Source organism: Gossypium hirsutum, chromosome A07 (assembly GCF_007990345.1).
Source record: "Gossypium hirsutum isolate 1008001.06 chromosome A07, Gossypium_hirsutum_v2.1, whole genome shotgun sequence".
Lineage (NCBI taxonomy): Eukaryota > Viridiplantae > Streptophyta > Magnoliopsida > Malvales > Malvaceae > Gossypium > Gossypium hirsutum.
The window spans coordinates 10,903,392-10,914,057 of record NC_053430.1 but is presented as its reverse complement, the minus strand read 5'-3'; the positions used below and the strand labels follow the sequence as shown (position 1 = coordinate 10,914,057).

At 34.5% G+C, this 10,666-nt stretch overlaps 1 long non-coding RNA gene across 1 annotated transcript; it reads right to left on the bottom strand.

The window, feature by feature from the left end:
* Positions 1-6,636: 6,636 nt before the first annotated feature.
* Positions 6,637-9,036, bottom strand: LOC121232111 (uncharacterized). Its single transcript, XR_005930333.1, has 3 exons — positions 8,284-9,036; positions 7,530-8,060; positions 6,637-7,398 (listed from the first exon to the last, which is right to left on the bottom strand). It is a non-coding gene; the product is annotated as an uncharacterized lncRNA (long non-coding RNA).
* Positions 9,037-10,666: the final 1,630 nt, after the last annotated feature.

The following is a 10,666-nucleotide window of genomic DNA, read 5'->3' as shown; positions in this document are numbered from 1 at the left end:
GTAAGAGTGGGGCGCCCAAATTAATACTTTAAAGGCCCCGAAGAAGAAAGAAAATGAAGTGAATAATACGAGTAGGTATAACAAGAACTATTCGAAGCTGATTACAGTAAGCCAGCCAAGGACGAAAATTATTAGCCATCAGGTCCCCCCAAGGCAAGAACTCAATCCAAGACCGAACTTAGAAAAATACCAGTCCGCGCCCATCCCAATCACGTATAGGGAGTTGTACCAAATTTTGTTTGATGCACATGTTGTATCCCGTTTTTATGTAGAACCAATACAGCCCCCATACCCTAAATGGTACGACATAAATGCCGAATGCGAATACCATAGGGGAATCACAGGGCATTCGATCGAGAACTGCATCGCTTTTAAAAAGATAATCGAAAGACTCATCAAATTGGGTATCGTAAAATTCGATGATCCCTCTGGTGCAAAAAATTCGTTACCCGACCTTTCTATTAAAGGGGTAAACATTGTAAGTTCCATGATAGATAGGGGCATGAGATTCAAGAGTGGATCGAGCTCAGGGTTCTAGTGCAAGACCTGATGGATAATAAAGAAATTGAAGAGATCAAATGCCTAGAAAGAATATCGAGGAATCTGAACATTAACGATGTATTCGAAGAGAGAACTGAGGAATAAAAGTTTCCAAGCGTCTGTCCTTGCATACTTGGGAGTGTTTTGAACAATGGGACTATGGAAGAGATCCCTGTATTTTTAGAGCTAATTTAGAGTAATATTCAAAACATGTTTGTTGCTTTAAGCCTAGAGGTAATAAGAATCCTTTTGTGAAATAGGCTTGTGTCCAAAATCTTTATTTCAATAAAATGTATCTTTTTTGAGCAAATATTCTTTTATTTCCATTTATAGATTCTTTTGTTCTTTGGACTCTCTTTAAAATATTTTTTTATTCTTTATTCATGATCATACCATACAAATAATCATTTTTAGATTCATTTATTTTTTGAAATCTTCTTTTGTACCTACAATAGGTACCCAGATATCAACGACATGAGCGATGCTACTACTGACCCAGAATCTCTTTTTGAGTGAGATATGTGTCTAGAGGGATCTCAGGACTTTAAAGATGACAAAGATTGTAACATATCTCCTGATTTGTTAAGGATGATAGAACAAGATGAAAATAGATCCTACCTTACAAAGAGTCAGTGGACAGTAAGTCTAGGACAAGAAGAAAGAGGCAAACATCGGAGCCTGCATCACCACAAAGACAAAGCAAGACGTCATTGAGTTGTTCCAAGAATTCAAAGATGTTTTCACACGATCGCATCAAGATATGCCTGGGCTACTAAGACGTGAGGATGCTGCAGGGTATTTGAACAGCATATGCTAATAGTTTTACGATGGCCAGGCTAATCATGAGGTTCGGGTACAGCTAGGCCACCATGAAAGGGGATTGTATCAGTTATGCCATAAATGCCAGATTGAGGAAGACAAGACTTTTGTGCGTCCTCCATTTCTTCACATATTTTCTATATGTGGGGCATGGATGTTATGGGGCCGATCTCGTCAAAAGCTTCTGGCCAACACCGATTCATCGTTGTGGTTGTCGATTACTTCACTAAAAGGGTGAAGGTAGCTTCATATGCCAATGTTATAAGGTCGACAGTATTCGAATTCAAATTCAAATTAAAAAAAACAACAAAAACAACAAAAAATATAGTGGAAGGTAACCGGTATAAAAAAGTTACCATTTACCCTCTATGCTTATCGGACGTCGGCCAGGACCTTTGCCGGGGCAACACCTTGTCCATTGGTTTATCGAATGGAAACAGTTTTTCCAATTGAACCCAATAAAAAAAAGGGGTTAAAAGCTACTCATCACGGTCAGATGATGTGAGCTTACGACAAAGTGGTTTATCTTAGAAAATTCCACGAGGGGGACCTAATGTTAAAAAAGATCCTTCTTATACAAAAGGATTTCAGAGGAAAGTAGATACCAAACTGGGAAAGACCTTATGTAGTAAAGAAGGCTTGTTCTAGATATTGACCGAGATGGATGACAAAGACCTGCCCAATCCAGTGAATTCAGGTTTAGCCAAGAAGTATTTTACTTAAAAGGGGAAGGGCCAAGGTGAAAACCCGTAAAGGGCGCATTGAGATAAAAAAAATAACAAATAATAAAAATCAATAAAAAATTAAAAAATATAATCAAAAAAAGAGAAGAAAGAAAAGGGAAAGGCCAAGGCAAAAACCTGCAAAAGGTGTCTTGAGACTGAAGGGGGTTTGAGTTGAAAACCCGAAAAGGGCGGCTCAAATTTGGATCAAAGTGGGGCATACAGTAGTCTTGCTATGCCTAAATTAGTAATGAAGAATTATGCTACGTCTTGGGGCATCGACAAAGTACTCCAGATCCCCTAAACACAGATTGAGTGTAACACCCCTACCTATATCCATCGCCGGAATAGAGTACGAGGCATTACCGAGGAGTACAAAACACTTACAGATAATTTAAATATATTTCAATAACAACTTGTCTCGATTTCATACTATTTCATATTTAAGCTTTACTCACCAAAGTATTTGAAATATCATCTTTATGCAAATAGCACACATCAGGTACATAATTCCATAATTAAGAATGAACACATTTATCAAACATATTCCACATTCATATATCAATGTCTCATGTCTCCATATATCAATAACCGTCATTTTTCTTATTTTTCAGATGATTATATGTAATCATTCATAAGCATGCAATTCACTGTTTCTTCCTGTCAATCACAATTTCAAATGACAAATTCATGTGAATGAGCTCAACCTCATTAGCTGTTTAAATTCTGTCACTTTGATTCACATACTCAAAATTTACTAACATAACCTGTCAAACACAATCTCTGAATGATGAAATCGCATAATTGAGCTAAATTTCAATGTTCACTAAAATCTGTCATATAAATTCAAATAATAATTACCAAAGCTTTGTCAAATTGGAGAACGTCTTATGAAATTGAGTATGTCGTTACTCAGTGCTACGATTCATAACTCAGTATGGTTTTCCTCATTGAAATACTATACCTACATTTCACAACTCGGTATGGGAAATTCCATACCTACATTTCTTAACTTAGTATGCATAATACCATACCTACATTTCTCAACTCGGTATGGATTATACCATGCCTACGTTTCACAACTCAGTATGGATAATACCATACCTACATTTCTCAACTCGGTATGGATGATACCATACCTACATTTCACAACTCGGTATGGATGATACCATACCTACATTTCACAACTCGGTATGGATGATACCATACCTACGTTTCACATCTCGGTATGGTTAATACCATACCTACATTTCACAATTCGGTATGGTTATACCATACCTACATTTCGCACTTTACCATGGATCAACCATTGTCTTTTCCATCAATCCATCTTGTCACTGAAAGTGCTCAATTTGATCGTTTATTCAATTTTCATACTTTTACATTTTTCACGATTTTATCATCAATTCATATGAAATAACACATCATGAAATTCATAAAATTAACAATTGTTCACTAAAATTTAGTTATACAAACTCACAAGTACGATTTTTGTATTATAACGATAATCATAATTACATAATAAATATTCCAAATAAAATATTATATCATTTCTTATTCAACATTTATCGAATATAATCGGGCATGTGATCAATTTATACCCAAGTCATTCATATATATATATTTACTTTTCCTCATCCTTCTCTCCATCCACATCCTTAGTATAAATAACACACTTGTAATTAACATTGTCCATAATTTTTACTATTTACTTATGTAAATATTCAAGCTGTCCATCTATGTCATAGTCACTAAATTATTTTTATCTTGAGCTAAAAAACTCCAAATTAAGATCCATAACTTTTCCCAGAAACTAGACTTATATTTCTTCTTACCATAAAAATTTCATAATTTTTGGTTTGGCCAATTAATACAGTTTATTCATTAAAGTCTCCCCTATTCTGCTGTCTGACAGTTTCTACCCTTCTTCACTAAAAATTAATTATCTCCTCATACAGGATTCGAATGATGTCATCATTTATTTTTCTTGAAAATAGACTCATTTAGAATTCTAAAAATATAAATTTAAGCCCCTAATTATTTTTATACAATTTTTTATGATTTTACAAAGTCAGAACAGGGGAAACCAAAATCATTCTGACCTTGTCTCACAAAATTTATCATATCTCATTATTTACAATTCCATTGCTTACATCATTTCTTCTATAAGAAACTAGACTCAATAAGATTTAATTTCATATTTTATTCATCCTCTAATTCCATTTCTACAATTTTTGGTGATTTTTCAAACTTAGACTACTGCTGCTGTCCAAAACAGTTTTAGTGCAAAAATGTTGATTTCCATTTTGCCCCAAATTTCACAATTCATACAATTCAGTCCTTGCTTAATTAACCCCTCAAATAAGATAATTTTCTCAATTAATACTTTTCCTATACATTATAAGTTATTTCATAACTATTGAAATTCATAATTTCTACATAAAACTCTAACTTCAAACTATTTTACAATTAGGTCCAAAACATTCACTTTCTATTCAATTCTTTCAATAAAATCAGCATATAAACAATTTAAAGCTCTAATTCCATGCCAAATCATCATATACTTCTAGAACATATTCATATCAACTTTCAATTTCTTTCATAGAATCAAAAACTAATGAATTCAACAAGTGGACCTAGTTGTAAAAGTCACAAAAACACAAAAAAGTTCAAGAAATAATCAAGAATTGAATTTACTTGAAGTAAAAATATGAAAAACAAGCTTAAGATAACTCTTCCATGGCGTTTTTGCTTATGAGAATGTAGAAAAATAAAGAGAAATCTAGATAATTCCACTTTAGTCCTAGCTTTATTAAGTAAATTTTGCAATTTTCCAATTTTGCCCTTAATTCTCCTTATTTTCTTGTTGATTTCATGCCCTCGCCGTCCAGCCCAAATAAACCTTGGGTCTATTTGCCTTTTAAACCCTCTTTCTTTTATCATTTAAGCTATTTAATCATTTCCCACAATTTTGCATTTGATACAACTTAGTCCTTTTTGTTCAATTAACTATCAGAACTTTAAAATTTCTTGACGAAACTTTAATACTAACATATTAACACTCCATAAATATTGATAAAAATATTTATGGTTCGATTTAAAATTCTCGAGGTCTCGATACCTCGTTTTCGATTCTAATTATTTTAATATTTATTTTTAGTACACTATTCACTTTTTCAAAATTTTTCCTAACTTTACATTTAATTTATACTCACTAAATTAATAATATTTCCTACTCATTTTTCAGATTTAGTGATCTCGAATCACTATTTTGACACCATTGAAAATTAGGCTGTTACATTGAGCTTAAAATGGTCCTCAAGAAGTTGGTACATAGAAGCTCAAGCTGCGATATCTAGGGCACCTAGTTTTTCCATTTTACCCATTTTGAATTTTCTATCTTTGATTACCTTATTCTTTTCAAGATACGTCCCAATAAATTTCCTTCTTAATTGCATTTGCTATCTTTGATTAACTTACTTGCTTCGAGCTATGCTCCTAATTAATTTTCTTCCAGTCCATTATTATGATCTTTTTTAAGCATTTTGCATTTAAATAATGATGAGTGGACTAATAATACTTTCATAAAAGGAGTTTCGCATATTACTTTAGAAGCTTCTAAATAATACAAGAACCTGAAACAAGACTATTGTTTAGAACTCAGCAAGCCTAAGGGTTGGAAATATTGGAGAAAGATGATTATCTCTTTGGACTTTTTATTGGTTGAACGAAAAAACAAGACATTTCTTCGGTGATACAACCTCGACAAATAACAAACAATGTCAACACAAGTGTAAAAGGGGATCATTCTTTGGAAAAGAAAAATGATACAATGCATTCATGCAAATATCAGACATATACATCTGGTTATTGCACCCAGGGAATGGTGTAACAGATAAAATTGATTGAAGATGATACAAATCCTATACCTCTGAGTTGTAGTAGGATGGATGGAAGAAACCAAATATTATTCCTCTGAAGTTACAGTGGGAGGTACAAACTTTATGTCCCAGAAGATACAGTGGAAGGGACTATGAAATTACAGCGGGGCAAGCTTGCTGAGTAGAATGTGATTGTTTCTTTGGGTTTCCTGTCAAGAATACTAGCCGAACAAGATGATAGGGTATTACGTCAGTGAAAATGCCCTAATGAGCAACGATCGATGATACCTTAAGCATTTAAAAAAAAGAGATCATTCTCATTTCTGCATTCATATATCATTCATAACACTTCTAGTTAGGAGCATTTGATTCATTTCGATCATAGCACCCTAATCATTTGGCCGATTCTACAAATCATGTCCCTAGAGGATGGTGTAGCAACATCAGTGAATTCAGAGATCTTATCTCCCTAAGCAGTAGTGGGGCAGATCGAAGATGGCGAATATTATCTTCTCGAGGTAGTAGGGAAGCAGATTTAAGCCACTAGCCTTATCTCCCTGAGAAGCAGTGGAGCAAGCTGAAGATTGTAGATCTTATCTCCCTAAGCAGTAGTGGAGTAGATTGAAGATAACGAATCTTATCTTCCCGAGGTAGTATGGAAGTAGATTTAAGCCACTATCCTTATCTCCCTGAGCAGCAGTAGAGCAGACTGAAAATTGTAGATCTTATTTCCCTAAGCAGTAGTGGAGTAGATCGAAGACGACGAATCTTATCTTCCCGAGGTAGTAGGGAAGTAGATATAAGGCACTAGCCTTATCTCTTTGAGCAGACGTGGAGCAGGCTGAAGATTGTTGATCTTATCTCAATAAGTAGTAGAGGAGCAGATTGAAGACGATGAATTTTATCTTATCGAGGTAGTAGGAAAGCAGATTTAAGCCATCAGCCTTGTCTCCCTGAGCAGCAGTAGAGCAGGTTGAAGATTGTAAATCTTATCTCCCTAAGCAGTAGTGGAGCAGATCGTAGACGCGAATCTTATCTTCCCGAGGTAGTAGGGAAGCAGATTTAAGCCACTAGCCTTGTCTCCTTGAGTAGCAGTGGAGCAGGCTGAAGATTGTAGATCTTCTTTCCCTAAGCAGTAGTGGAACAGATCGAAGACAGCGAATCTTATCTTCCCGAGGTAGTAGGGAAGCAGATTTAAGCCATCAACCTTATCTCCTTAAAGTTTCAGTGGAGAAGATCGAAGCTACAAATCTTTTCTCCCTAAAATTACATTGGAGCAGATTAAAACCACCAACCTTATCTCCTTGAAGTTCCAGCGGAGTAGATTGAAGCTACAAATCTCTTCTCCCTAAAATTACATTGGAGCGGATTAAAGCCACCAACCTTATCTCCTTGAAGTTCCAGCGGAGTAGATCAAAGCTACAAATCTTTTCTCCCTGAAATTACATTGGAGCAGATCAAAGCCACAATCTTTATCTCTCTGAAGTTGCAGTAGAGCATGATAAAAATATACAAACCGTATCTCTCTGAAGTTGCAGTGGAGCAGGTTGAAATTAATAATTCTTACCTCTTTGAAGTTCCAGCGGAGTAGATCAAAGCTACAAATCTCTTCTCCTTGAAATTACATTGGAGCATATCGAAGCACTAATTCCTATACCTCTAAAGATACAGTGGATTGGAGCAAGGTTACTTAAAGAAAAAGAAAAGAAACGCCGAGACTCAGTAGGTCCAAGCAAAATTGGCCCTTTTATAGTCTTTGCTCCATTCTTGTTACAAGACAACGAGCAAAGAGGGGCAGCTGTAGAGGCCCAATTTCACCCGGGCCCATACAGAAACCAAAACCCAAAATAAACAACAAATGTCCACAGTCCAGATTACAAAATTACAACCCAAATTACAAGGGTTCAATTGCGCAACAACAAAAACTAAACAGGCCCAGCAATAAACCTAACCCAAATTCACACCAAGGCCCAAATGGCTCAAAACAAGCACATTCTCAGCCACTCACAGAAACCCTAAGGTTTCCCCTTTGCGCCACAGCCAACAGGAACGGTCTCCAGCACCTCTCGCCTCTGTGCATGCCACGTCGCCTCCGTACCTGCGAAAACGACAAGCAACAAACATAGCAGAAGAATAAAAAAAAACAAAAAAAAGATTGTAAGCATTCGGCTATAAAGCCAAGAACTTTTTCATTGTATTGGACTATGAAAAAACAGAAAACGAATACAGACGCAAATATCAACCCAAAAAGAGATTAGGTATTTTCATAGCACATTTAGTTCGAATATTGTGTATAGGTATAAAAAAATACTTACTGTTACCTTTTTTTGGTGATCAGAGAGTTTAAAACCGAAAGCTTTCCTTGTTTCTTTTCAACTTTCGTGGGGTTTTTGAGGTTTTCGATCTTGATCTAGGACGAGGGGAGTAAAACGATCGAGGAGGGTTCTTTTTGTGCTCTCTGGCCACCATGGACGGTGGTGCCATTGTTGACGATCGACGACGGGCACAGTGGCTGATGGTGGCTCCCATGCCCGAATCTCTCCCCCGTTTTAGAGAAAACAAAGAAGCAAATAATTTTTTTAAGGGCTGCTTACAAATGATTTTTAAAATTTTTTTAGACATTTATAGGCCTTACAAAACGGTGTCGTTTTGAGTCCAATACATAGACACCAAAACGGCGTCGTTTGACGCAACCTGCACGCGACCTGACCCACATAAGCTAGGATCCGCGGGTTTCCAACTATTGGGTTATTTGCACGGATAACCCTTCCACTTTTGCTACACCTTTCGATTAAATCCCATTCTGTTTTCTCTGATTTTAATTTGGCCTCGTAATTTAGTTTGGCTTTCAATTAAGTCCGCATTGAAGTGATGCGCTTTGAGGGAGGGGAATATTGCCCTTTTGACCCCTCCTTGTATGCGCGCATTACATTTTGACCCTTCCCTTTTATTTTACTTCTGATTTGCCTCTGAATTTTTGTTTTAAAGTTCAAATTAGTCCTATTTTGTTATTTCTGCTATTTTTAATTAATTTGATGTCATTATTACTATAATTATATTTTATTTTTGTGCTTATTATTATAATATTATATCATTCCTTTTATATTACTATTACCATTATTATTGTATTTCCTTTTTGTATTTGTTTATCAATTATTCTTAAGTATTTTTATATTCACTTTATCAGTTTCGTTACTTATTTATTTTTATCTTTCTACATAGATTTAAAGTTTTAAACTTTTTATTATATTATAATTCATGTCGTTATTATTTGTGTTTCATTATCATTTATTTTTCATGCTTTATTAATTTGTTAAATTTATGTCGCATTATCGTTCGTTTAATTTGAGATTTTTATGCTTTAGCCATATTCGAATCAACTATAATTATATCATTTTTAAACATTTCATCAACTTTCACCAAAATTCATAAAAAGGAATTCTTTAAACAAGGTAATATTTCGTGTTTGGAAATTCGAGAAATCGTACCCTAACATGCTGGGCTTTGATTTTCTATTTGACCAAATAACCAAATACCCTTTTAAAAATTCCGTCCGTGTTTTCTTCAATTAAAAAAAAAACAAGGCAATGTTTCGTGTTTGGAAATTCGAGAAATCATGCCCTAACGTGCTGGGTTTCGATTTACCGTTTGACCAAATAACTGGATATCTTTTTTTAAAATTTCAATGCATGAGTTTTGGAAATCATGAGATGATCTTAGTATTGAGGGTTTGAAATGTCGTATCCTAACGTGCTGGATATGATATTTTCTTTCTTCGGAACAAGAGAATCTCAATATCCACTTTGAGTTATCCAAACATTTTTTAAAGGGATTGTATTTTAAAATCTTTTCAAATTTTCAACATTAGGACATTAATTAATCAATAAGGTACTAATTTTGGGCGCTGCGAGGGTGCTAATCCTTCCTCGTCAGTTTTCTTGAATTTCGTAGGCCAAAATTAATATTTTAATAAAAATAAAATGTTTTATAAATGATCCGATCACACCTAAACAAAAAGGATTGGTGGCAACTCCATATTTCTTTTTAAAGTCGATCCCCGTTTTTCAAAAAAAAAAGGGTTTAGATAATGTGAAATTTGGATATTGGATATTCATTGTATTTGGAAAGTGAATTGAAACCCTATTAACTATATCGGAGTGATTCAGATATAGATGGCATACCATAAGATTGGAAGAGTTCAGGGATTTCTTCTGTAACGGCCAAATTTTTTAGTGGTATCGAAAAACAGTGATTCGAGATTACAAAATCCAATGAGTAAGTTTAGAAATTTTAATAAATAATAATTATGGGCCAAGCGCGAATTTAAAAGAATTTTTGAATTAGTGAATTTTGCGATTTTAAAAGAATTAATCAGGTAAATTGGGTTGAAAATGAGGTATCGAGACCTCAAATTCATAAACCGAGCCATAAATATTTTTAGAAATATTTATGGAGTGTTAGTAAGTCAGTATTAAAGTTTCGTCAAGAAATTTTAAGGTTTCGGTAGTCAATTGGGTAAAAAGGATTAAATTGAATTAAGTGTAAAATTATGAAATGTGATTAAATAGCTCTAGTAATAATTAAAGGAGGACTAAATAGGCAATTAAACACCCATTATTGGGCTGGACGGCATGTGTGTGCAGGAAAAATAAAAATCAAGTGTGAACAAGGGGCAAAATTGGAAATTTTGCCAATTAAGCATAT